This window comes from Podarcis raffonei, chromosome 17 (assembly GCF_027172205.1).
Source record: "Podarcis raffonei isolate rPodRaf1 chromosome 17, rPodRaf1.pri, whole genome shotgun sequence".
NCBI lineage: Eukaryota > Metazoa > Chordata > Lepidosauria > Squamata > Lacertidae > Podarcis > Podarcis raffonei.
In genome coordinates this window covers 16,384,316-16,410,334 of record NC_070618.1, presented here as the reverse complement: position 1 = coordinate 16,410,334, position 26,019 = coordinate 16,384,316, and the positions used below count along the sequence as shown (strand labels likewise).

General features: G+C 42.9%; 1 protein-coding gene across 2 annotated transcripts in view; it reads left to right on the top strand.

The window, feature by feature from the left end:
* The window catches only part of LINGO2 (leucine rich repeat and Ig domain containing 2), a 537,786-nt gene that overhangs the window by 167,682 nt on the left and 344,085 nt on the right, over positions 1-26,019 (top strand). For both annotated transcript variants that reach the window (XM_053370513.1, XM_053370515.1), the window contains exon 3: positions 23,068-23,145. The gene's annotated coding sequence lies outside the window, so the exon portion shown is untranslated. The remainder of the gene's footprint in view (positions 1-23,067; positions 23,146-26,019) is intronic.

Below are 26,019 nucleotides of genomic sequence, written 5' to 3'. Positions count from 1 at the left end.
CAGTTTCAGTTACATGCGGTTATAGATACAGGCTGGATCTAGACACATCAAAAAAGCATTTCAGGAAAATGCGTTGTCAAATGCCTTGGTTCTCAAACGCCTTCGTTCTCAAACGTCTTGGTTCTCAAACGTCTTGGTTCTCAAATGCCGAAAACCCAGAAGTAAGTGTTCTGGTTTTTGAATGTTTTTCAGAAGCTGAACGTTTGATGCGGTTGTCGGCTATTGTTTCCGGGGCGCCTGCACCAAGCAGAAGCTGTGCCTTGGATTTCGAACACTTCAGAAGTCAAACGGACTTCTGGAACAGATTAAGTTTTGCCCTTTTGTTTTTTGCTGTTTATTTTGCATTTTTGTTTTTGAGGTTTTTTCGGTTAATTTGTTTTTGTGACTGTGTGGATGATAACTTTTATCATCTACAGTACTCTCTTATTTATTTTATAGTACAGTACATTGATTATTAGGCTCTGTGGTTTAACCCACAGCGCCACCCGCGTCCCTAGTAATCAATGTACTGTACCCTTTACCTTTACATTGATTATTGCTTTCATTTGATGGATCAGTGATCTCATTAGATGGTAAAATTCATGTTAAATTGCTGTTTTAGGGGTTGTTTTTAAAAGTCTGGAACGTATTCATCCATTTTGCATTACTTTCTATGGGAAAGCATGCCTTGGTTTTGGAACGCTTTGGTTTTGGAAGGGACTTCCGGAACAGATTAAGTTTGAGAACCAAGGTACCACTATAGTGGGAAATCATGTTGGCGAAAGACGTAACTCCACAGCGCCATCTGGTGTTATATGCATATAAAATAGTTTTTCTTTACTAATGCAGCTGAGTCCACAATCTCTTTACAGAATTCAGATTATGCCGTGGCCAAGGGCAGGGGCCAAGCGTAAACACAACAGGATTTATACTGTAGATTGGGCGGAGTCATTCTCACATGCTTAACTAGCTGCAGGCACAGGACAAAACACACCCAAATTAAACAGCACACCAATATTAACCCTTTATTGTCCCTTTTCTCAGCAAGTACAAACTTTGTACGTTAACATAAGCCTGGCTGTAGACAGACATTTTTTAGAACTGTTTTGGGATAGGGAGGAACACGCTGTTTTGCGGGGAGAGGGGTTATCTCCTGGATAAGAAATAAGAGAGCGAGGCAGAAAAACAGGCACCTTCCCTCTTCTACAGTGCGCTCCTCTACAATAACTGTCAATCATGACGAGTGTGGTTCCCACTGGGAATTTCTTTAGAAATGAAGTTGATTCCCCTGGAGCTGCTGGAAATTTCCCCCCACCCCTCAGTCCACAAAAGTAACGCCCACCACCCCACTCCACCCCAAAAAAAAGGATTCAGGGGCTGAAAAATCTCAATACAGGCCGAATATGGTAGTCCAAATTGATACTCTCCATCCGAAGCCAGATTTCTGCCATTGTCAAACTATGCTCTGACAATGTAAGTGGACCAGTGTGGGAAGAGCAGAGGAGTGAAACAGCATCTGCTGGTCTGTTTTAGAAAGTAATGGATAAGAGCTCTTTGATTCCCTCCTTTTGGGCTCCTGTAAAGCTGACTCTTTGCAGTTTCACACCTTCAACTGCAAGGGCAAGGAGGTCACAGTCATGCTAATGGTGCTCACACTTAAGCTCAACTCCCTTCTGTTTTGCTGAGATGCACAAGAGAGGAATATGTAAGGCCATCCAACATTGCCTCTGAGGTGCTTTCTCCGTCTGTGCTACTGTCTGGTCACATTGCCATGGTTTGTGAAGTATTGGTTTAAATCATTTTAATGGCCCTGTGCACTGTAGGATGGATGACCAAATGAAATGGTATTCCATTACAGTGCAGAAATGTCAAACCTTCATAATCTTAGATTGGATCTATTTGTGAAAAGATAAGGTGGTCCATCTCCCTCCCTCTCTCTCTCTCTCTCTCTCTCTCTCTCTCTCTCTCTCTCTTTCTCTCTCTTTCTGTCTGTCTGGGATGCAGGTGGTGCTGTGATCTAAACCACTGAGCCTCTTGGGCTTGCCAATCAGAAGGTTGGCGGTTTGAATCCCCACAATGGGGTGAGCTCCCATTGCTCTGCCCCAGCTCCTGCCAACTTAGCAGTTCAAAAGCATGGCAGTGCAACAGGAAGGTAAACAGCATTTATGTGCGCTCTAGTTTCCGTCAGGGTGTTCCGTTGCGCCAGAAGCGGTTTAGTCATACTGGCCACATGGCCATACTCCCTCGGGCTGAAAGTGAGGTGAGCTCCCATTGTTCTGTCCCAGCTCCTACCAGCCTAGCAGTTTGAAGGCACGCCAGTGCAAGTAGATAAATAGGTACCGCTACGGCGGGAAGGTAAATGGCGTTTCCGTGCACTCCGTTTCTGTCACAGTGTCCCGTTGCACCAGAAGTGGCTTAGTCATGCTGGCCACATGACCCGGAAAGCTCTGTGGACAAATGCCAGCTCCCTTGGCCTGAAAGCTAGATGAGTGCCGCAACCCCATAGTCGCCTTGGTCGCTGGGGTCCTTTACCTTACCTATACCCAGGTGAGGCTAGAAATGAGCCATGCCTGGAAACTCTACCAGTCAGTGTACTGAACTTGACTGACCAATGATATGACTCATTATAAGGCAGCTTCCTCTGTTCCTAAGATGAATCCGAGTATGGATTTCGTTGGTTCCTGGGTTATAGAACAGCTTTGATAGTGGGTGAGCAATCCAGGAAGGGGTTTGCAAGAAGAGAAAAACGGGAGGAGAGAAGGAAAGGGACCAAGGGGATAGAAAGATGAAGGATGTAGGAACAGCAGGTAAATTCTGAAGGGACAAAAAACATCTATCCAAATACCCTTTATCTTTCTTTTAAGCCCTTGTCTATTGTTCCTGTATCCTTCATATTTCTATACCATTGGCCCCTTTCTCACTTTAAGAATTTTTCAGCAGGTTCCTGGAAAATATTATTACTAAGCTGTGGCAGATGTTTCAAGTTAATAGTCCCAGCTCTGAATGAGAGAGAGAGAATCACCAGAATATAATATTGTGTTCTCCTTTATCAAACCGGCAGGGGATGGTGGTCTTTAATCCTAAATTCCTTATTATAATTAATTATCATTCATGCACACAAAAAACCCTCAGCTTTAATATATGCAGATTTAATTAAATAATATAAAAACTCAGGTGGTTAATCAACTGCGACTTCCTTAGTCTAGTGACGGCAGTACAAAATTTATAAATAGAGATTTGGTGTGCTATATGTGGAATCTCTCTTTTGGTGCCTTCTGTTCCAGTTTTAAAATAGCAATGTGATATTCCTCTAGTGAGCATTTGGGGCAATTACAATTAGTGCTGAACGGAGCCTGCTTTGTGTACTGTCAGAAAACTTTCCGCAACATCAGGTAGTCTTCCCACTCTACCTGCTAAAACATTCACCTTATTTATGTGCACAATCATCTGTTGCTGCCCCTCAAAATTGGTCCATTCTCATTTCCTTTCAGAGATGCTGTCTGCAGGAGTGGATTTACTATAAATATAATGAAGCTTAAGGTTCAGGGCCCCTAATCTTGGAGGGGCCCCAGAATTTAGTCCCCTAAAATTTTTGGATTTTGGAGATAATTCAATTTGATTTTTTTTTTAAAAAACGTATATATGGCATGGCAACAATGCAAAGCTGAGAATCAGTAGCATAGAAGTTACAACTCCATCGAAGAACCCCCCCCTCCCCCCCCAAATATTTCTTTTTCTACCATCATCCAAAATCCCCAGTATTTAAATGGGAGGATATTTTGTGAAGCTCTAGTTTATAGTCTTAGAGATTTTAGCTAATCCAAGTTACGGAAAACCATCAAAAACAGAGCTAATTTTACAGCCAACTGGGGAAATAAAGTGCTGTGTTGTGACTAAGCCTCTAATCTTTCAAACTTTTAATCTCCTTTGTGTGCACTTTGTTTGTTTGTTTTTGCAATTATGAAGTGACATTTAATGGACTGTAGCTGAGAAATTTGAATTGGTACGTTAGTACGCTAGTCTCTTGTCTTGACAATTAGCTTCAAATATCCTTATGTGGGGTTTCATTACAAATTAATATACATGATGCATATATTTGTAAATAATATAACAAAAATGACTTGGATTTTTTTTAAAAGAGTCACTTACCAATTTGTCCTCATCAATTCAGAGATCTGAGATTCTTGTTTATTTAAATTGCTGTTCTTTTACAAGTGCCTTTTCTTTTGAAATTCAGCCTTCTTTGAGTGTGAATGGAATATATTCAGTTCTCTGGCCTGTGTTCCTAGCAATGTTTGAACAATAAGTGGATAAGTAAAGTGTAGTATTACAAGACAGATGGTCCAGGGTTTCTGAGTCATGATCATTACCAAGTTGCATTGTATCTAGAACATACAGTTTAACAGCCTGAGCTGAGCTCTTTTTCGTTATAATCTCTGAGTGGTGTGAGATTCCCGGAAGTTGCTGGCATTTATCCCAGGGTTTGTGTTTCCTTTTGAAATGAGGCACAGTGGAGACTGTGTTGTCTTTAGGATATATGGTTTATTTACACATATATACAACCTGAGCCTACTTCTATGGAGGAGCTCCCAGCACTGGACTCCAAGAGGGTCTTGCTTCTCCCAAAGGCACAGTCCTGGGTTCAAGCAGACATCAGCTTGTGGGAATGTTAAGGATAGTAGGAAAGGATATATTGAATAAGTATTATGCTTCCTTCACTCATGCTAGTGTGTGATGTAGCAGAGCAAATTCCACTCAATATAGCTGGAAGCTAGTTTGCAGATTCATCTGAAACTCTTAGTTAAGTTTATTCCTGGTGTCCCCTTTTATCCATCCTAAAAGAATAATACTCTTTCTGAGTAAAGTAACAAAAAGTTTACTCACATTTCAGTTCATGATTTCATCCCTGAAAGGCAGGCTTAGTAGTTACACAAACAAATCGTGAGTTCATCTTATTCGGGGACTGAGCTCATGTGCTGCTGGCTGAGAGCCAGCAGACAACAAAATTAAATTAAGATAACAAAATGGCTGCAGGAGAGCGGCATGGCAGCAAAAGATAGAACAAGACAACTTCAAGACTGAGAAGATGGCTGCATGACTCTTTTATGGAGTCAGCCAGGGCCATGGCCATCTCCCAGGTCACATGCAGGGGGAGGAAGCTCCAGACCAGTGGAAAAGGAAGTTACACTGGCTGGATGTCCCCCTGTATCTGCCCACTCTAGGAACATAAGGAATGTTGCATTTGACTGCACCAATTGATTATATCCCACACAGCTATCCCTGTCTGTTGACTAACAGCTTGCCACATAACTCCTAACTTTTCACTTGGCAGCCGCCTAGAATCTTTCTCTGTTGTATTGCTGCTTACCCACTGGGGAATAGAAATTCTTAGAGTGCACCAGGGTAAACTACAATCCTGAAACTCTAATACTGGCCTTTGTTCTTCCACCAAACTCTGAGCTAAAGGAGGGGGCATCACCCATTTTCCAGCTGGCACAGAATCTTTGCTTTGTTAACCACCCATCCCCCCCTTTGTTTGCTTAACAACTTGGCTGTTATCAGCCTGCCCAGGACATGGGAAGCTGAGTCCAGCTGGCTTCCAGTTTAGCCCTCCAAGCATTGCTTAAATTCTAGCACTTACTAAATCCAGGAATTCCCAAAATTTGGCAGTCAACAACCCATAACAATAGCATAGAACTGAGCTACAAGAATGATTCTGTGATTCTAAGGTTCTCCTCTGCTCCACTCCAAGTCCTCCCCGCAAAAAACAAAAGCACCCAAGAGTTTTATCCAGATAACTAATGCCTTTCTTTTGAAACACTTACTTTTCTTAATTTTGACTCGTACGTCTCATTAAAATTAGGAAAACCAAATAGATGGTCTAATGTATGTGCAAAGATGAGCTTGGCATGAGGTGGTTGGTGGAGATAAGTCACAAGACAGAGAAACCTAATAATTTATAGGCGCCTGTTCTAACACAAGGGGCCTTTTAAAATTCACATTAAAATGCAATAAGTGATTCAGTTGCTGGAAAATAGGTTATTTGGGCCCAGTGTTCTCTGTTTCTTAACAAGCAAAGTTGATTGCTTGATAATCTCATCACTCGGTGAGTTTGCTCTCATTCACAGATAATGCATTCATGTAATAAGCATTCTGCCCACTTCAACTGATGTATGATTTCAATAGGAAAAGCCCACTTTTCTGATACTGTCTGGCAAATATCCCAGGCTTAACTAAAATGTTGAGATTGCAGCACAGTTTGTCATGGTTGTGCCTGACATCAGGGACATAGCTCTACGCCAAAACTGGGGGTTCCTTGGGTTGAATGGCTGCACTTTATACAGTGCCTCGATTTGACCTGATAATGCTGGCACGGGAGGCAAGCATATGCCTAACCAGATGTATGCTTAGCCCTTATGTGCATTAATGATGCCCAGGCATTAAAGGTAAACATGGCCACTTCCTGAGGTGTTGAAATTCTAGGTGCACCTACTGTAGCTGTGGAAATGCTTGGGAGATGCCTGCTGCCTGCAGTAAGGGCAGGACAAGATATTGTCAAGGGGGCAGGGCAAGATGACACCCAAGTAGCAATATTGTGGTAGCCCGTGGCACAAGGGACCACCCTAGCTCTATCCCAGGAGCTCATGAGGTTCTTCTGTCTCATTTGTTGTTCCCTCAGACTAAGATATTGTTGTTTAGTCATTTAGTCGTGTCCGACTCTTCATGACCCATGGACCAGAGCACACCAGGCATGCTTGTCTTCCACTGCCTCCCGCAGTTTGGTCAAACTCATGCTGGTAGCTTCGAGAACACTGTCCAACTATCTCGTCCTCTGTCGTCCCCTTCTCCTTGTGCCCTCAATCTTTCCCAACACCAGGGTCTTTTCCAGGGAGTCTTCTCTTCTCATGAGGTGGCCAAAGTATTGGAGCCTCAGCTTCAGCTTCAGGATCTGTCCTTCCAGTGAGCCAGACTAAGATAGTAATTGCATAACCAGGTGACTATTATTATTATTGAATAGGACACCCTTATTTTCACCAGAGAAATGTTGTAAGGTATGAGATATATACTTAAAAGAGTGGGCAAGAAGAGGCCTGTGTCAGTAGTGGTTGCAGAGTCTTCAAGCAGGTTGACATTTCCTGATTCAAGAGTTTTCCATTCTATCTCTTTAGTCCCCAGTTCCCTGCATGTAGCCAAGTTGGCTTAGGTTTGGATACTGCAGATCCTCTAGTTAATCAATAAGTTGAGTCCCTTCATCCATATTTAGGTATCGTGTCTTCTTTCTGGGTATGAGGGCAAGAGGTGTTCTAAAAATGAGCATTGCTGCAGTTAAACTTAGCATAGCACCTGCTGCCTTAACACAAATGTGGAATCTAGGTTGAGGTCCTGAAAACAAGATCTATCACTTAATAGAACTGAGTGCGCTTCTACTCCTCAGTATTGAAGGAGGGGAAAAAATGAATAGAATTTATGACCAGCCTCTAGTAATATTTTAGAGATGACTGGGGTTGCTCTTCTGGGGAAGTAGCAATAGGGGCAAGGCAACAGAAACTAAATGTTGTTTGCCAAAAGAAGAAAAACAAAAGGGCAGTCCATCTTGGAAGTTCATAGTACAAAAGCTCAGGGGAGGGGAAAAGTTCCTAACGCTTTGATTACACTATCTATAACTACTCTTCTGAGACCATTTTGAAGCAATGAGTGCATATTGCAAAGGTCTACAATTATGGTCAATTATATAATTACATAATGACACCAGATGATTAGCAGCAGGTTTCTGGTCTTCAATCTGCAGTTTGCTCAATGGACTGGAATGGCTTGCTTCTCCAACTGATATCTATATTCCTTTTTAATAATAATAATAAAATACAGCATCATACATCTTAAATGTCCCAAAATCTGATTTAAACTATAAAAAAGAGTGGGAGAAAAATGGATATTTTGTGTTCAAGTTTATGATCTTATAGGAAAGTCAAAATGGCAAAGTGACATGTTTTATGGCTGCAATTTAATTTGTGTTAAATGTTCAGCAAGGAAAAAAGGGACCTACTCAGCTTTTCTCAAGCAGAGAGAAATTAAGAAGGATGTGATACCTTTGATACCTTTACAGAAGCACACTCCTATCAGTTACAAAATCAGAACTACCCTTAGTAATAGCAATTCTGCTGCAACCAGTGCTGATCTCATTCTTTTTCCCTATCCAGTTTTGAAATTTCCATTCGATGAGCCTATCTTATTAAATCACTTCCTCTTGGAGAATATTGTTCTGTGCTGGACAGCAAGAACACTTTGGCAGCAAATATTTCAGGGGTTGCTTACAGAGCCTTGACAGCTGATGGAGCTTATTAACTTTCTGCTCCCAGTAAGTACAGATCTTTACAAATATCTCCCCTGCTTTTAGGTGCTGATCTTTCTCTCTCTCTCTCTCTCTCTCTCTCTCTCTCTCTCTCTCTCTCTCTTGGCATGTGTGTAGATGCCTCACACGTTAATGACAGCATTTCCAGTATTTTGAAAGAAAGTACAGCTTGCAATTGCCTCTTTGTATAGCTAGTGTTTGCCGTTAGTTAAAGGGTCCTCAAACCCCTTTATTTATTTATTTAATTGCATTTATAGAATGCCTTTCTACAAGGCACCCAGGGTGGTGAGAATTAGTAATGTAAATTTCTAGTCCAGGTCAATCAGGGTTAAGCTGCTGTGGTGCCTGGTTTTGCAGTTGCTATGCAGAATTCTAAGGAACTTTTGCCCGGCTTTTCGTGGGAGGCAGGCAGTGGTATTGTTTGCTATTTTTAGCATTACCCATTTTGCTGCCCAGGGGACTCAGCCATCTTGCTGGTCTGGAAATTGAAAAGAAGCCACCTCACAATAGGTGTGAGTTTTCTGCCTGACATTGGAGTGCAAGAAGGGAATACGTGACAGGAGAGCTTTCTAGCATGGCTGCCCTTCTCAGAAAACCAGCAGCTCCATTTTAATTTTGTTACATATATTTCATGCCAAAGTCAGGAGCCACTCATATGTTGCCAGTGCAGAGTGGCATCCATGTGGCCCCATCCCATGCTGCTCCAGTACCTGTCATTGAGCTGTCAAGCAAGGAATGTCCAGAGGGAGGAATTAACTCTTTATCATCAAAAGTACACCTACAAATTAGGTGACGACATGCCCATCAGTCCCACATATCTCAGCTACTCCTAGATGTGCACCCAATGAGGCAGTTGTTGCAACAGAGAGGCCCCGCCTCCAACCTCTGCTTATTATCTCCCTCACCAGAGCTGTGCACAAGCACGTGAATAATAATAATAATAATAATAATAATAATAATAATATTTTTTTAATGTATTTATACCCCGCCTATCTGGCTGGCTTTCCCCAGCCACTCTGAGCAGCTTCCAACCGAATATTAAAAACAATACAGCATCAAACATTAAAAGCTTTCCTAAACAGGGCCGCCTTCAGTTGCCTTTTAAAAGTAAAATAGTTGTTTATTGCCTTGACATCTGCTGGGAGGGCGTTCCGCAAGGCAGGCGCCACTACCGAGAAGGCCCTCTGCCTGGTTCCCTGTAACCTCACTTCTCGCAGTGAGGGAACTGCCAGAAGGCCCTTGGTGCTGGACCTCAGTGTCCGGGCTGGACCATGGGGATGGAGACGCTCCTTCAGGTATACAGGTGAAGACTCTGCCTGCGTGTAACTTGTTTCTGCTCCTCCTTTTTCAGCCCTCCTCTGGTCTTGGGAGCAGGGGCATAGGAAGGGGGGGCGGTGGGGGCAGACAGCCCCAGGTGCCTTCACTGAGGAAGGTGACATTCAGCACACCGCCTGCCCGTGACTCCCAAGTCTACTCTGAGTCGTCTGGGTAAGGGGGGAAGCTGAGCCGCTTTGCTGGCGGCATTCCCCCCTTCCCCCTTCGTTTTGACAGCTTGGGGGAGGCTTGGGAGTCACAGGTGGGCTGTGCACTGAAGGTCTGCCATGGGTGGCTCGCTCCGCCCCTGGCTGCATGACGTGTGCGCCACTCTGGGCACCTCGGGAGCGTGCCCGCCCTGGGCAGCACGGGCATATGCTCTGCCACTGCTTGGGAGCCAGTGGAGCAGGAGAGGTGGGGCCAGGAGGAGAAGGTGTGGAAGCCTTTGACTTTACACCAGCCTGACCTGTCTCTCCCTCCTTCCTGCCCCTGTTCTCCACTCTCCAATCCTGAAGCTTCTCCTGCCTCAGACTCTCATTTCTGGGCTGCTACAGGTTCCCCCAGGTCACTGATCCCTTGTTCCAAGTCAGCTTCCAACCCCTGTTCTCCCAGTGCCCACTCCTCGGCATCCAGCCACCCCCCCTCTGTCCAGCCAGTCCCTGACAAGCACACTAAGAAAACAGGTGCCATACAGTGCAAGCACAATCATGGAGTTACTTCCCAGGTTTGGGGTCCAGGAATTGGGGGCGTAGGAAGTCATTGCATCAGTAGGGACCTGGATGACATAGACTTTTCCCTCTTACACTGTGCAGAAGATGGGCAAGATACAATTATGAACATGCTCACGCCGTACATTCAAAGCACTATGATGCGACTTTAAACTGCGATGGCTTCCCCCAAGGAATTCTGGGATCTGTGGTTTGTTAAGGGTGCTGAGAGTTGTTAGGAGATTCCTGTTCTTCTCCCACTGTGATGTAGTGGTTAAGAGCAGTAGACTTGTAATCTGGTGAACCGGGTTCGCATCTCCGCTCCTCCACATGCAGCTGCTGGGTGGCCTTGGGCCAGTCACACTTCTTTGAAGTCTCTCAGCCCCACTCACCTCACAAAGTGTTTGTTGTGGTGGAGGAAGGAAAAGGAGAATGTTAGCTGCTTTGAGACTCCTTCGGGTAGTGATAAAGCTGGATATCAAATCCAAACTCTACTTCTTCTTCTTCCCAGAGCTATAATTTCCAGAGCAGTTTAACAATATGACATGGTGCCTCTCTTTTCCTTCAGATCCCTTTCAAAGCATGCTTTCCATTAATCCATTGGCTTCACCCCTCAATCACCACTCCTATGTATAGCCAAACCAGATTAACTGTATTTGTTTAATTAACTCCTTTATACCCTTTCCATCCTTTCTCCTCCTGCTTTTGTTGCGTTTCTTAGAGTTTAGATTGTGAGCTTGTTGGAGGCAGGGACCTGCTTCCTTGCTAGAGAAGCTCTTTAACACAATATTGTTGCAATCCTATACACAGTTAATTTGGGAACAGCCAGTGAGACCAGGGTTCACATCCACACTTGGCCATGAAGCTTGTGGGGTGACCTTGGGCAAGTCGCTGCCTCTCAGCCTAGCCTACCTCACAAGGTTGTTGTGGGGATTAAATAAGCAGGAGGAGAACCATGTATGCCACCTTGAGCTCCTTGAGGGAAAAAGTGGGATATAGTAAGTGTGCTAAAATTAATAAATTAAGCAGCTGAACTTACTTTGGCTTCCTAGGATTGTTTGGTGGATTTATGGTGTTACAATTATAATAATTAATAGCAATGGGTGCATGAACAAGGAGCATATCATTTCTTCCGTATGAAAATATTGTCATCTTCAAGTCATAGGGAAATACAACCTGTTTACAATACAAGTATTTCCTCGACGGAAGTCACCTGCCTCCTCCCACAGCAAATGAAAACCAGCTGTCCACACATTGCATGAGACAAATATTGCCTCAAAAGTCTCACAGGGTCTCAGTGGATTTCCTAATTTCATAAGGAACAGTTCACAAATAAAGCGATAACTTCACAAGAAAATGAATCCGGTTTGTGTGGATACCTTCTGTTTATCTTCTTGAATAATGCCCTAAATGGTTTTGTTGTGTTCTCTAGAGTTATAAATTGTGTTTAGCAGTGGTGATTTGGGGGAGGGGAGGACTGAAGAGAGAAAGCTATCACTCCCGAGTGTTTTTTAGCGGGGATAGGTTCAAGTGAGTTGACATTTTTGAGGCATTTATCAGTAAAATTGAAAGTGTGCTAGAATTCAATCACAGCATCTTGAAATCCCAGAAAATATCTTTTGAGTAGAAAATGTTGCCAATTTGCTGGGTGCCCGCTTGAGAAAGGCTACCGATGACATTCGCTTATTGGATAGACTGTTCACCCACTATAAGTCAATTCTGAGTTAAATCAAAAATTGCATATAATGGGGTATAGGTGTCACACAACACTTTAGAACGGGTTCTCTACTTCATACCATCAGTATCAAACAAAGATTGGTTTAAGCCTATCTTCCCCTTCCATTTCTTATGCCCAGATAGTTTCTTCTGTGCTTTGGGGGGGAATATATGAAATGAAGTACCAGAAGTTTAAGACAGATTTTTTATTCACTTTGCTGGCTGCCACAGCTACAAGTTATTTAAGGGTTTGAGATATGTTTTTGTTTTTAATCTTAGCCCCAAAAATCTTGCTTGTAAAGTAGCACTGGCAATAACCAAAGTAGGGGGGAAATATACAGTGGAATCTCGGGTTAAAAACTTAATTCGCTCTGGAGGTCCGTTCTTAACCTGAAACTGTTCTTAACCTGAGGTACCACTTTAGCTAATGGGGCCTCCCGCTGCTGCCACGCCACCGCCACCACGCGATTTCTGTTCTCATCCTGAAGCAAAATTCTTAACCATGGTACTATTTCTGGGTTAGCGGAGTCTGTAACCTGAAGCATCTGTTACCTGAAGCATCTGTAACCTGAGGTACCACTGTACATCTATTGCTGCTCATCTGAAGAATATACATGAAAAGAGTATCAAGTTTTTTGCTGGATCATGGTTTCTTTAAGAAAAATAGAACTGTATCATTGGAAGGGACACCCAACCAATCATTTAATTATATGTTTTAGGACCTTTCCTGGTACCAACATCAGTAGTTATCTGGGTCGTCTTCTTCTTACCCCTTTTGAAAGTAAGGACAATATTTCCCCACCTCTAGTCTGCAGGGACATTGCCTGCTCTCCAAGAGTTATCAAACATTACAAACAGAGGCTCTGAGGTTGCATTCACAAGCTCATTTGGTATGGCTCATCAGGCCCTGTAGAAGGGGAGCCAACTTGGGCCCCAGGCTATCGGTGCCCAGTGTGTCACCATCAAGGCATCACCTCTGGCCTCAAAACCTGACTTCCGGCACCACTGGAATTCAGGTTCTGAGACATTGCGAGACCTCGGAAAGCATCTCTGAGGTCTCACGAGCCCTCGGATGTGACTTCCGGTGCTTCATGAGGCTCTGGAAGTTGTGTCGGGGGCCCTGCAGTGTGGATGCTGAGCCCCCAGAGTTGACTCCCCTGCCCTGGATAGGAATTTGGAGCTGAAGTCCATCAGCAGGCCTAGAAATCTGTTCCTTTGTCAGCATGGTATTGCCATAGTTCTTTAGACCTCTGCCTGAGAAAGTCAGTTTAGGCATGTGTGTCAGCCCTGTGTCTTCTGCAGTGAAGACGGACACAGATAATCCATTCAGCTTCTCTGCAACGTCCTTATGCTCCTTTACTGAAGCTTTAACTTCCAATAGTTCCATCTGCTGTAAGCCTCCCAGAATGTCTGGGGAAAACCAACCCAGATGGATGGGGTATAAATCATCATCATCATCATCATCATCATCATCATCATCATCATCATCTCCCTAGTCAGTTTCTTGCTTCTGAGTCAGCTGGTATAGCTCAGTCAGTAAAGCGTGAGACTCTTAATCTCAGTGTTGTGGGTTCAAGTCCCATGCTGGGCATAAGAATCCTGCATTGCTGGGGGTTGGACTAGATGACCCTCGTGGTCCAACTCTAGGATTCTACGATGTATTTTTAATAAATAAATAATGCTAGTTTTAATGCTTTTAGCTATAAGTCCCTCAAATTCTCCCTTTCCCTTTTAAAACAAACAATCCCTTATTGTCTGCTTTTATCAAAAACTCATTAGGGCAAGGCTTGCATTTTCTGAAGGAAGCTTCTTGCCCTTAACAGCATCGTTGTCTCTGCTTATTAACCACACTGGCGTCCTCCTGGACTTGGTAACTTTCCTGGTCTGCGGTGGGTGTGCTAGCTGAGTTTTGTACTGAGTAACCCCCAAGTGTTCTGAAGAGGTTTGATCCCTTTGACTTTCCCTTTCAGCTTCCTTTTTATCAACCTCATTTAGCATTATTGTTATTTTTCAGAACTTTCCTCTCTCGAAGTCTGATGTGGCTAGGTTTCCTCGGCAATTGTTCACTTGCATTAAAAATGGAATTTGATAGCACTTTGGTAGTGGTTCAGTATGCAACCAAGTATAAATAATACACCTGAATATCATTATTGTGCAGACGGCCATGTCAGCACAATCAACTTGACATTTTAACACCTCCTATATGTGCCATTAAATGCTCTCTGGAGCTTTATGAAGCTCCATTCACATCACATTGCTCTAATGTTTCAAAGGTCTTCTGAAAGAAAAGCTACATACGGGGCCAGAGGATTAGATGGGATTCAGGATGGTGGAAAGGGGGATGTTAGAATGTTATTGCTGGTTATTACTTTTGTTGGGATGCGGGTGGCGCTGTGGGTTAAACCACAGAGCCTAGGACTTGCCAGTCAGAAGGTCAGCAGTTCGAATCCCCACGACGGAGTGAGCTCCTGTTGTTCGGTCCCTGCTCCTGCCAACCTACTTGCACAACAAAGTGCAAGTAGATAAATAGGTACCGCTCCGGAGGGAAGGTAAACGGCGTTTCCGTGCACTGCTCTGGTTCGCCAGAAGCGGCTTAGTCATGCTGGCCACATGACCCGGAAGCTGTACGCCAGCTCCCTTGGCCAATAAAGCGAGATGAGAACCACAACCCCAGAGTCAGTCTCGACTGGACCTAATGGTCAGGGGTCCCTTTACCTTTACCTTACCTTTGTATCTCAGGGGTCCCTTTACCTTTACCCTTTACCTTGTACCTTACCTTTGTCCTGCAAAGAACATGGTTCTCCTCCTCCCCATTTCATCCTCACAACATCCCTGTGAGGCAGGTTAGACTAAGAGACTGTGGCTGGCTCAGGGCCACCCAGTGAGCTTCACAGTTGAGTGCATGGACGTCCACCGGAATTTGGGGAAGGGGCTCTGCAAGGGAGACTAGACTTGTTTCTGATGCACAATGAGTGTTGCAGATATTAAATATTGTGCAGTTTGAAGCGACTCGAAGCATAAGAACCGACTCCTTTGGAAATGAAGCATTGTCCAGGCCCATGGAAATATTATGCAAGCTTTTACTGGCAGTACTTTTTTCATAACAGAATCAAGACATCAGAAAATGTCTATACAATAGCTTCTGCTATCCAGCACAGGCCCAGCATCTTACAAAATAAGGAATAACCCAAACAGACCTATAAGCAAAGGTCTCTCACTCTCGCTCTCTCTCGCTCTCCAGCCTGCTTTAAAGCTTCCAGGCTGTTTGCTTTTCCTTCAGGAAAGCCCTTTCCATGCATTGTTTTCCCTGTGGCATTCAGAGAGAGGACTCAGTTTACATCTTCACTCCATTGACTTTGAGAGAAAAGACTCAAAGCAACCCCTTTCAAAATGGAGATTTGCAACCCAATACCTCTCGCATGATTTCAGGTTTAGAACCCTGTGGGGGGAAACCCAGTGTTAGCAATATAACATTTAGCAAGTTTTTCATTTTAAACATTTTTCATTTCTGTGTGAATTAAACCATTATATTTAACAATGTGACTTGCCAGGAACCTGTTTCTGGCCCTCTGGACTCCCCTAGGAACACAAGAAGAGCCTGCTAGAGACACTGAGCAGTCTGGGAAGAGTTTAAAGGGCCAGATAGAGAGACTTAGCACCCTTGGCCCTGAGGTTCCCCAACCCTGAAATAGTGGGTTTTGTGTTTTTTTCTTTGTACCTGCGCACAATGAAAAATAAGGTAGTCAAGCCACTAATCCAGTAAGCAGGTGAGAACCTAAGTTGTCTCTAGAAAAGGAACAGAAGATGTACATGGTTTGGAATCTATGTTATTTGTTCATTGTATTCAGTGTTTATTTTCTGGGGGGACGCAAGGGGACGCGTAACCCAACATTTTGTGAATCTTAAGTTTGGCCTCATTAATTTCAATATGAGTAGGAAAATGAGAGTACCCCTAAACATTTTTTATAGAAAGCACTGTCTGTATTTCAAATATATCAAAAATTAGATCGTTCACGTATTTGATTACCTTCACTTCTTAAAGCAACTGAACTACTGCATATTGGTTTGTTGTTGTTTTTTAAAGATACCTTTTTATTTTCTTCACGAGCAGGCAAGTTTATTAAGGTTGATTACCAGATACTAGGGGCGGATGCAAAGAACAAGTGCTACTACTAAATAGGTGGTACTTACATTACTGATTATTTTCTTCAGTGCTAATAATAATACTTAACATTTGTATGGTACTAACTAGTGTTCAAGCAGGGGGAGGCCCATAGCTCAGAGGCAGAGCCAGAGGCATAGCATGGGGGGGGGGCAAACAGGGGCCGTTGCCCCAGGCACAAATTCAGAAGGATGCAACTGGGCTGCAGTGGTCCTGAAGGTGCTGAGAGACTGGGAGGGAAGTGGCTTCCTTTTCTCAAATAGCATGTGTGTCTTCTGGGCAGCCGAGTGGTTTGTGAGTGGAAAGCAGGCAGCTGGCCAGACCCTCCCCTTGTGGGGCAGAGCCCCCTCTTGCTGCCTGCCCCCTTTGATACCTCAGGGTGGTGTGTCGCATGCTTCTCGTGACACGGCTCTGCCAGGCAGCCCCCTTGGCTCTCTCCTAACCCCAGGGCTGCTGCCGAACCCACAGCCAGGAGCAGGAAGGTGCAGGCCTTGGGCGGCACAATAGAACAAACTCTCAAAATGTCAGCAAATAATAACTGAACAGAAATTCACTCAGAGCAAAGGTAATAAATAATTACTAGACTGTGATCAATAAAAATAGCTGCCAGTCACAATGCATAAAATACCACAGTACATACAAAACCACATAAAAGGATCAAATTGAGAAACAAAGATAGATGCAACTTATAAAACCATTTCCCGACCCCCAAACTCCTCTTATATCAATTGACAGCAACTCTCCAGGGTCAAGGAGAGGGGACCCCCCCCCCAGACCTACCTGGAGACGCCAAGAACTGAACATGGGACCATTGGCTGTTAAGGCAAATGACCTACCTCTGTACCCCAGCTCTTAAGTGCCTGCTCAGGAGAGGCGATGCTTGTGTTTAATTCTCTCTGGCTTTTGGTTGATTCGTTGTGGCTGTGATGGAAACTAAGTGCTCTTTGAATGAAGCAATCCCTCCCCTCCCTTCCCCTCTTTACCTTTTTGTCATAACAAATCCCATTTGTGTACTTAATGAGTCGAGATTATGAAAGGGAGGATCGTAAAAGTTTAGTAGGCCATAATGTTATATAATTCCGTTGGTAACTGGTATTTTCTGTCAAGTGATGTTTCCTTTTTATTAATTACCCTGCAGCTGAAGTAACACTGAATGTCAGGCTCAGCTTTAACAGAAATTGCAATTTGTAGTGGTAACTGAACCCGAAAAGGTTGTCATATCAGCCGCAGCTAATTCAGAAGCTTGTAGCATGTTCCCTAGATAGAAGAATTGTTAAGTCATTGAACATTGGCAGATATTTGTGGGAGGAGGGGTTGGGGATAGAATTAATATATTGTATTTTTTCCCCATTTCAATTTTTATTGGTTTATAAACAATACATCCATTCACCTTAAAACACCAAAACACAAAAAATACAAACAAACCACTACCAATACAAAAAAAGAAAAATATAACTAAAAAAGAAGAAGAATATATTGTATCAGGGGTAGGGAATAGGGCTGGGTGATATCTGGTTTTCAGCATTGTGATATATCACCAGCTAAACATTGTGATATATCACAGTGTCTGAAATAAGGATGGAGCTATACCAAGGCACTGACTGGCTTCACGGTTTTGCCCACATCGTGATTTTTGCATAGCACACACATCATGATTTGCGATATCTTGCCAGGTCAATATAGGGCTGGGACTGATGGGAGTTGCAGTACGTAGCACAACACTGGCTGCCCCTGCCTTGGAGTGTTGTGAAGTCTGTACTATTCAAATTGCCCACCATCGCTTAAGCAGTAAGCATTTATTGGGTTGGAGGTATGGGTGACTGCATCCAAATCTGGGCCTGGAATGTCTGTTTGCAAAGCCTGATGTCAATTACTGGAAGTCACAGTAAGGCCAAAGGTCTGAAATACAGCAGGCAGAAGGTATTGCCTTGTTGACAAAGCAAGGGGCAGAAAGACAGGCTTCTAGGACAGTATTTATTACAGACAGGACTAGTCCTGATGCTTCTTACTGTCTGCCAGTCACAGAGCCATTAACTGTATCTGAAGCAGACTCTGAATCTCAAGACTCTGAGGACAGCTCCTAGCTTCAGGCCTGGTTCATGCTTTAGGGTCATGGACAAGATTCTGAAAGATGACAGGTGAGGCTTGGGTATATAACAGTAGAGCAAAAAAGAGCAAAAACACCAGCGGCATTTCCCCCCTTTCATCAGGTTATACTGAAGCTGAAGGGAGCGCAAAGGATACAGTCACGTTGGCAGTTGTTTGTAGATGTACAAAGACCTGCAGTGGTAGCTGGCACAGTTTTCTAGGAAAGATATGGACACATAGCCTCCGACTTGCTTCCTTTGTTCTGTGCAGCTGACAGTCCTGAGAGATGGAGGAGCAAGAGGCTGGGATGCAGAGTGGGCTTAATTTTTTATCACACACACATACCAGAATGTTAACAGAAGTTGCTCTGTTCAGCTTCCTTGTGGGTTTTTCTTGACGAAAGAAGAATAAGGCTGTTAGTTTTAGATTCTCTCTTCTGTTACTAGTGGAGCTTCTGAAATGAGACCTGGAGAGTGAGCGCCAGTAAATGTATAAAAGCAGCTCTGTATTTATTCAATTTTTACAGTACTTTCCTTACAAGACAGCGCAGGGCAGCTTATTGAAGAGTAAATGAATTAAATGTACAGCAGGCAGAGAAGAGTATTCAGCAATATGTAGCAGGGGTGGTAAAGTGTGAAGCTGTCAAGCACTAATGTTTAGCTTAAGTGTACCTTTTTCATGTTGTTTTTTTTGGTAGGGTTGCAATTTTGGCATTTCAATATAAAACATGAGCAAGGAAATGTTGGTGTTTTTCTTGCACTGATCTCCTTTCCTCTAAGGCAGGGGTGGGTAACCATTTTTGGCCCACTGAGCTAGATCCTTGTCTCTCCCCACACACCCCAAACACACCCATGGGCCAGCTTCCACAGGTGGGGTGGACAACCTACTGATCAACCACCTGACATCCGAATGATGTCAGATGATTGACACTTGTCGAATTCTCTTGCACAGCACTTCCCAAAGGACTGATGATCAGTTGTCCTCTTTGAGAAGTGCTTCCCAAGGGTCAAATTAAACCTGCAGGCTGGAGCTCCCCACCCTTTCTCTAAGGAGATGATAGTTTTCTTCACCTCCCCCAGTTTTACCCCATAACAACTCTGTGGGGTAGATTAGGCAGAAAAATGATGACTGGCTTAGCAGTGTTTTGAAGCTGTGGCCTCCGTACTTCTGGTTCAACAACCTAAGCATTTCTTCACTCTCTTTCCAAAATGAAATGGGCTGTTTGTGCCACAAACACAGCTAACTTTCTGAATCCTGAGCATAAGCTGCATCTCTCCATTTATTACCTGATCAGAAAATCTATGAAAATGCAGGGGTGGAAGGGATTAGTAATGTGGTGTGTGATGAGTCAGTACAGAGAAGCTTGAAGTTTGGCTTTGGGTATGGGGGAGAAACTTCACATGTTCCTTTCTGAACAATATTTTATATTAATAGGGCATGCTTCAAAGGGCTTATTTCTCCCAGAATTCTTGTGAAACTTGGCATTTCACTATCTGTTCAATAAACTGATGTAGTCTATCTAACCTTATAGTCTTAAAAGCCTCAAAAATGTAAAGCCTTTTGGTAGAAAAGTTATTCATCCTACGGGAAATAAATATTTTTACTCACACTTGGAGCAACTTAGAAGTCTACAATTGAGGGATTCAGAACTCTTCCTCCGCCCAAGTATTTTGCCTGACTCCATTATTCCTAATTCCTAAGGACAGGTGCTGTGTTTGCACATAATGCTGTGCCATAGTTTAAACAAAGTCAGATTTATAGAACCGGTGATGAACCATGGCTCCAGATTATAACATTTTTGGCAGTAAACAAACCATAATTTAGCTGCTAGACAGGGCTCACACATAATGGCACATCAAGGTTTAATAAATCATACTTTAGCACCAGTGGTGTAGCATGGGTTGCCAGTGCCCACGGCCATGCTGGGGTGGGAGGGAGGGAGGAAAACAGACATTGCACACATGAGCATTCAACTGCCTAATGGTGTCCATGACACCTAGGAGATCACAGCCTCAGAGGTAAGAAAAGAAGAGCCGTTTCATTGTCTGGAGAGGCCACTTCCTGGTTTCCATGGAGAAAACATTTGCAATGGAGCCCAGCAGTGGAAGTGTGCAGCTGTATTGAGGCAGAACCAGGTGTTGAATTTTTGTGCCCCAACAATTTTGTGTCCAGGACAACTGCCCCTGTGCCCCCACGCCACATCACTGTTTAGCATTATGTGCCAGCCAGGGCATTGTGTCATTAAATTCTCTATGACAAGTGCTCTGCTACTTGGGTTGTAATCCTCAGCACGCATATATTGAATATTAACTGGAAATCTTTGCTAGGTAGAGCGAGTTGACAAATGCATGTCTAGCACTTGGTAACTGAAGAGCAAGCAAACCACAAGTTTGCTGTGAGTATAGTAGTGTTATTTCAAGGTTTCCTCACAGTAAATGGAGGGTTGATAGGCTATAGGCATGAAGTGTATACATCCAAGAGGACCTCTACCTATCAAGGTTCTCTGGCACATAACCCCCCACATTTTCCTGGCTGCTCATTTGCCTATAAAACATCTTATTCCTATTATGGATTTCCTTTCATGGGGTGAATTAGGTGATCACTGGTTTATGGAATAATAAATACTGTATAAATCTGTGGTTGTGTCATTCTACTACCCTAGATGAGCAGCATTAAACATTGGGGCAATGTTATTACTGTATCTGGCTGTGCATTTGCAATCTTAATGGTAACTAGGATGTCTTCAGTGCAAGTTTTAAGTTAGATATGGTTTCCTGGTTTCCCCAGATACATGTCTCAGGGTTGTTATATTTCTCTTGACCTTCTGCACTAACTAGGAGCAAGGATCATGTGCACGCCATCTTTTTCTGAAGGCCTTGGAACAGTTTGTTCTGACAGCTTGGTAGGCAAAGGAGAGGTTGTTTCTCCGAGCACATTTCTTGAGACCTCATCAAACGACAAAGTCACAAAGGCTGCACATCTAGTTAAAGGGTGTAGGTGACCATTCCATTCAAAATCTGCATGTGACAAGACAGAAATAACCTCTAGCCTTAATAGAGCAGCTTAGCACACACTGAATAGTTGGGTTTGTTTTTCCGAGGTCGTTCAGGGATGTGGAAAACATCCCCATCAGATGTTGTCACTTTAGAAGCTTTGCCACTGGGTAGAACAACTGCTTTAGCTATCTGATCACAGACAAACAGTCCTGCTTAACTTTTATTTTATTTTATATGTATATATTTATTTATTTTCATTTATCTAACTTCCCACCTTCCTAGTGCTCTGTAGGAATCCTTAAAGGGCTATTGGAGAGAAGACTTTAAAAGGGTCAGTAATATTTTATGTGTGGTTCTACCAGGGAAGGAGGTGGCACTGTGGTCTAAACCTCTGAGCCTCTCGGGCTTGCCAGTCAGAAGGTCAGCGGTTCGAATCCCCGTGATGGGGTGAGCTCCCGTTGCTCTGCCCCAGCTCCTGCCAACCTAGCAGTTTGAAAGCACACCAATGCAAGTAGATAAATAGGTACCGCTGTGGCAGGAAAACAAATGGTGTTTCCGTGCGCTCTGGTTTCCGTTACAGTGTTCTGTTGTGTCAGAAGCTGTTTAGTCATGCTGGCCACATGGCCAGGAAGCTGTCTGTGGACAAACTCTGGCTCCCTCGGCCTGAAAGCAGGATGAGTGCCACAACCCCATAGTCGCCTTTGACTGGACTTACCTGTCCAGGGGTCCTTTAACTTTACCATATGTGTGGTGTTTGGCAGAAGCCTAAAACAGAAAGTTCTCTTTTTGCCTCCTTAAAACTTGGGTTCCATCTGTAGTATACATTTAAAGCAGCAGCATACCATTCCAAGAAGCCATAGCTTCCCCAGTGGTGTAGCCTGGGGGGAGTGCAGCCGGGTCGATTGTCCTGGAGCATTGTGGGAGGTGCTGTTCATGCTGCCCTCCTGGAACCAGCCCTGGCTGTTATGTCCTTCTCATGCAGCCTCCCCAAGCGGCTTTGCATACAGTGTTTCCATGGCAGGGCATGGTGGATGAACAGAGCCCACTGCTCTGGGCTATTCCTCACTGCTGAAGCAAGACCAGCCCCAAGAAGAAGTGTAGTTTGTTAACGGACTGAGAGATTTTGGGAAACCCCTGTTTCCCCCACAAAACTAAAGTTCAGCGTAGTACTGTACAGTCAGACGCTGTTCCCAGGGAACTGTGGGAGTTGTAGCTCTGCGAGAGGAATATGCAGGGGACAAGATGGTGGAACCAGGGCCAGTAACCAAAGCAGCTGCTCCACCCCTCACATGATGCTAGGTGTGTGAGAGAAGAACATCCCTTTGATTGTGATATTTGCATCTGTACTAAAGTCAGGAAGGGAGAATGGTTCAGAGTGCACCACTGGCGCCATTCTGCAAGACCAGATTCACCAATGCATATGTGGTGCATCTACAAAAACTGCCTGCTGATGTGAGATCTATAGAAGTCCCCCCGCATGTAGGCTTATTTCAAACCCATATTAACCTTCCAAGAATCCAGTTCACGTTCTCCAATTCTTAATTTGTTTTTGATTGCGTTTTAGATCGTTTTCCCATATGTGTTGTAAATAGATGATAATAGGATTCCATAATCAAAATGCAGTTAAAGGAGGCTCTAAAGTATAACTTTGTTGTGGCACATGCACATTAAGAATATCTTATTCCCATGTCAAGCAACTGGACATGAGAATGGCAACTTTAACCATTATTGACTTATTGTCTTAATTTCTTTTAGTGAAGTGAGCACTGGAGCTGGGAGACTTGGCTGTGAGTTACACTTCCTCCCTTTATCAATGGATTCCAGTCTTACACGGTAAGAGTTCTGGGCTTTGTATCCCTCCCCCCCCCAACACTCATTTCAGATGATTCTATTAAAAGAGGAAATTCTATGATGTGGATAGTGCTATAATGTGTGTGGCTATGTATTTTTGCATCCATTTTTAAATCATATTAATGATTTGATGCTTTTGTTAACTTAAAGCAATATCCTAGGGGTTCTTCAGAGGCAGCTTTTCTCTTGCAAAATACTATTGCTGTATACCTAGAAACACAAAAGACTTACAAAATGATGTGTCACTGGCCTGTAGTTTGTTGTGCTCTGTATTTAGCAAATGAAGTTGGGGGGGGGGTGAATGACTTATTTTTGAGTGCTGTAGCCTTGAATTTATTTAATATATGGGTTTGGATTCACTCGGGGCTCTTCTAGACCATGTGTTTATTGAGCATTCACTTTGATTTGCTTGCACGATGCTTATGCGGAAGTTAGACTATAGGTTCATCCAAACTTCCTTTTGTGCCACACTTTCCAGGTCTGTTTGGTTGGTTTTTGTCCCACTATTTTCCTCAAGAAAAACCCACTATTTACTGCCAAATCAGAATAAACAGCAATCTGTAGAAAACCCAATCACTGTTTGTTCCAATTCAGTGGTTTATGACAACTAGTGTTCTTCCTGATTTGCTTATGTGGTGTTTATACATTTTCCCGTTAATTATTTGTTCATCCCACACTCTTTCATTCTGTTCTCCAAGGCACTTCCCTAACAACAAAAATACTTTTTGAAGTGGATTTGTTGCATTCAGGCAACAAATCTACTGATTGTGCAAACCTGAATTTTACAGTATGCTCTTGAATCACTCCCACAAAATACAGTCTGAAGGTGACGTTGGTAATTTTGTCCTGATTCATATCTTAAAGAAACCTGACAGTTTCCGTCTTCCTTTATTTCGCATTGTTAATATAAAGTAGGTAATATTGGTCTCCTGTGTGTAACTATGCAGTTTGGATCAAGCATTTAAAACAGTTAGTTCAATCGAGGAAGACAAAAAACGAGCAACAATTCTGGCAAAACAATAAAGACAAAAAAATAAATAAAATAAAATAAATCATGTCTCACCAACCTCTTTGAGATGTGTGGATAGAGAAGGTCTAGTAGACAGTATACATTTGCATGTTCAAAAAAACCAGTTTGACAAAACTCCACTAAAGGTTCTGGAGTAAACATAAAGCTCATAGGATTAGATTTTATGGATCCTTCATATGAAAATGAGGCAGAGGGTTAGAATAAATGGATAATGGTGTGAAATAAACAGTGGGATGCTCTAAATATGTGTATCATGATTAGTGAACTTTATCTTATTTATAATTGGTGTGAAGTTAAAGGTGAGTAGTGTTGTAGCTATATCTGTAGATCACACCAAATTACTCAGGATGTTGCAAACTCAGGTGTGTTGTGAACAACACCAAAAGGACTTCTGAATGGGCATGAAAATGCCCAATAAAGCTTAGCATTAAATGTAAGGTGATTTATGTTGGTATAGACAGATATATGCTGGCTATGGGCTTGTGGTGAATAGCTCAATGTAAGTGTCAATTGCAGTGGGGGGAAATGCAAATTCCATGCTAGGAATTATTAAAAAGAGAATTGATATGAAAACAATCAGTACTGTAATGATTTTATTTAAATCTGTGATGTTTGGATTGCTTACACAGTATGGTCTCTGCACCTGGAAGTGACTTCATGGAAATGGCACAATACAGGAAAAGATAAACTCAAATGACCCCATGGGCTTGTAGCATTTCCTGATGGATTAAGAAAAAAGTGTTTGGATGTGCAATCACCTTATCAAATGTACTGCTACGGGATGTTATGAGAGCCACTGTCTTAAATGGGATTACACCAGTTTGCAAGAAGAAGATCTATCAAAGTGTATTAGCCATGATAATTAAAATCGACACGTTTAATTAGAGAAATATAATTGTTAACATTTACCGGTACTAAAGATTGGAAACCTCTCATAGACTTTTTGCATGAAAATGAAACAATGACATGTGGATTTGGGGGTTGAAGATAATGTTGGTTTATAGAAAGAGTTTTTGTTAGGTGTTATTTTGGAGTGGATGAAGTGAATATTGTTTATATATAGTGGACAAATGAAAAGAATTGGAACTTATTTAATTTTTGTAATTTATCTTTTCTATTTTCTCTGTTACGTTCTTTTCTATCTCTTATAATCACTTTCTCTCACTTTTTACTTTTTTCTCCTCCTTTCCTTTTTCTTTTCCTCAGTGTTTTTATTTTATTTTATTTTATTTAGATTAATGTAGGCTTTAAAAAAAGTTATCTGATATTAAGTTTTGTATCACTCTTTATAAACTCTACTAAAATTTATTCAAAAAATATACAATTAAATGGATCCTTCCAAGTTCAAAGTCACTGTACCTTTAAATATAAATTGCTGGGAGCTCAGTTGCCTTCATGCTTTGCTTTTAGGCTTCCCTGGTTAGCTGCTGCTGGAAATGAGATATTGGACTAGATGGTGTCTTATTCAGTCTTTCAGAGCTTTGTTTGTCTTCAGTTCTTTACATTTAGGGAAAGGTCTCTCACCCATAAGACACTTCATTACTCTACATTGCTGGAAATAGTTTTTCAGATGGTGTGGAGCTACATTTGGATCATGTTTTGACAGATTAGCTTATTATTATTACTGCATCGTCTGCTTTTACATAGGCAATATTCTGTTCCCAAACATTCTGAATCATTACTCATGGTGAGGGGTTTTGGGGTGTTTGGGGCTTTTAGTGTCCATTAGAAAAGGCTGATCAATAAGAGGCTGCTCATGTCTTGTTCACGAATCGCAGTCTAAATGAATGCCATGGAGGAGAAGCACTCTCCGTCCTGGCTGGAGT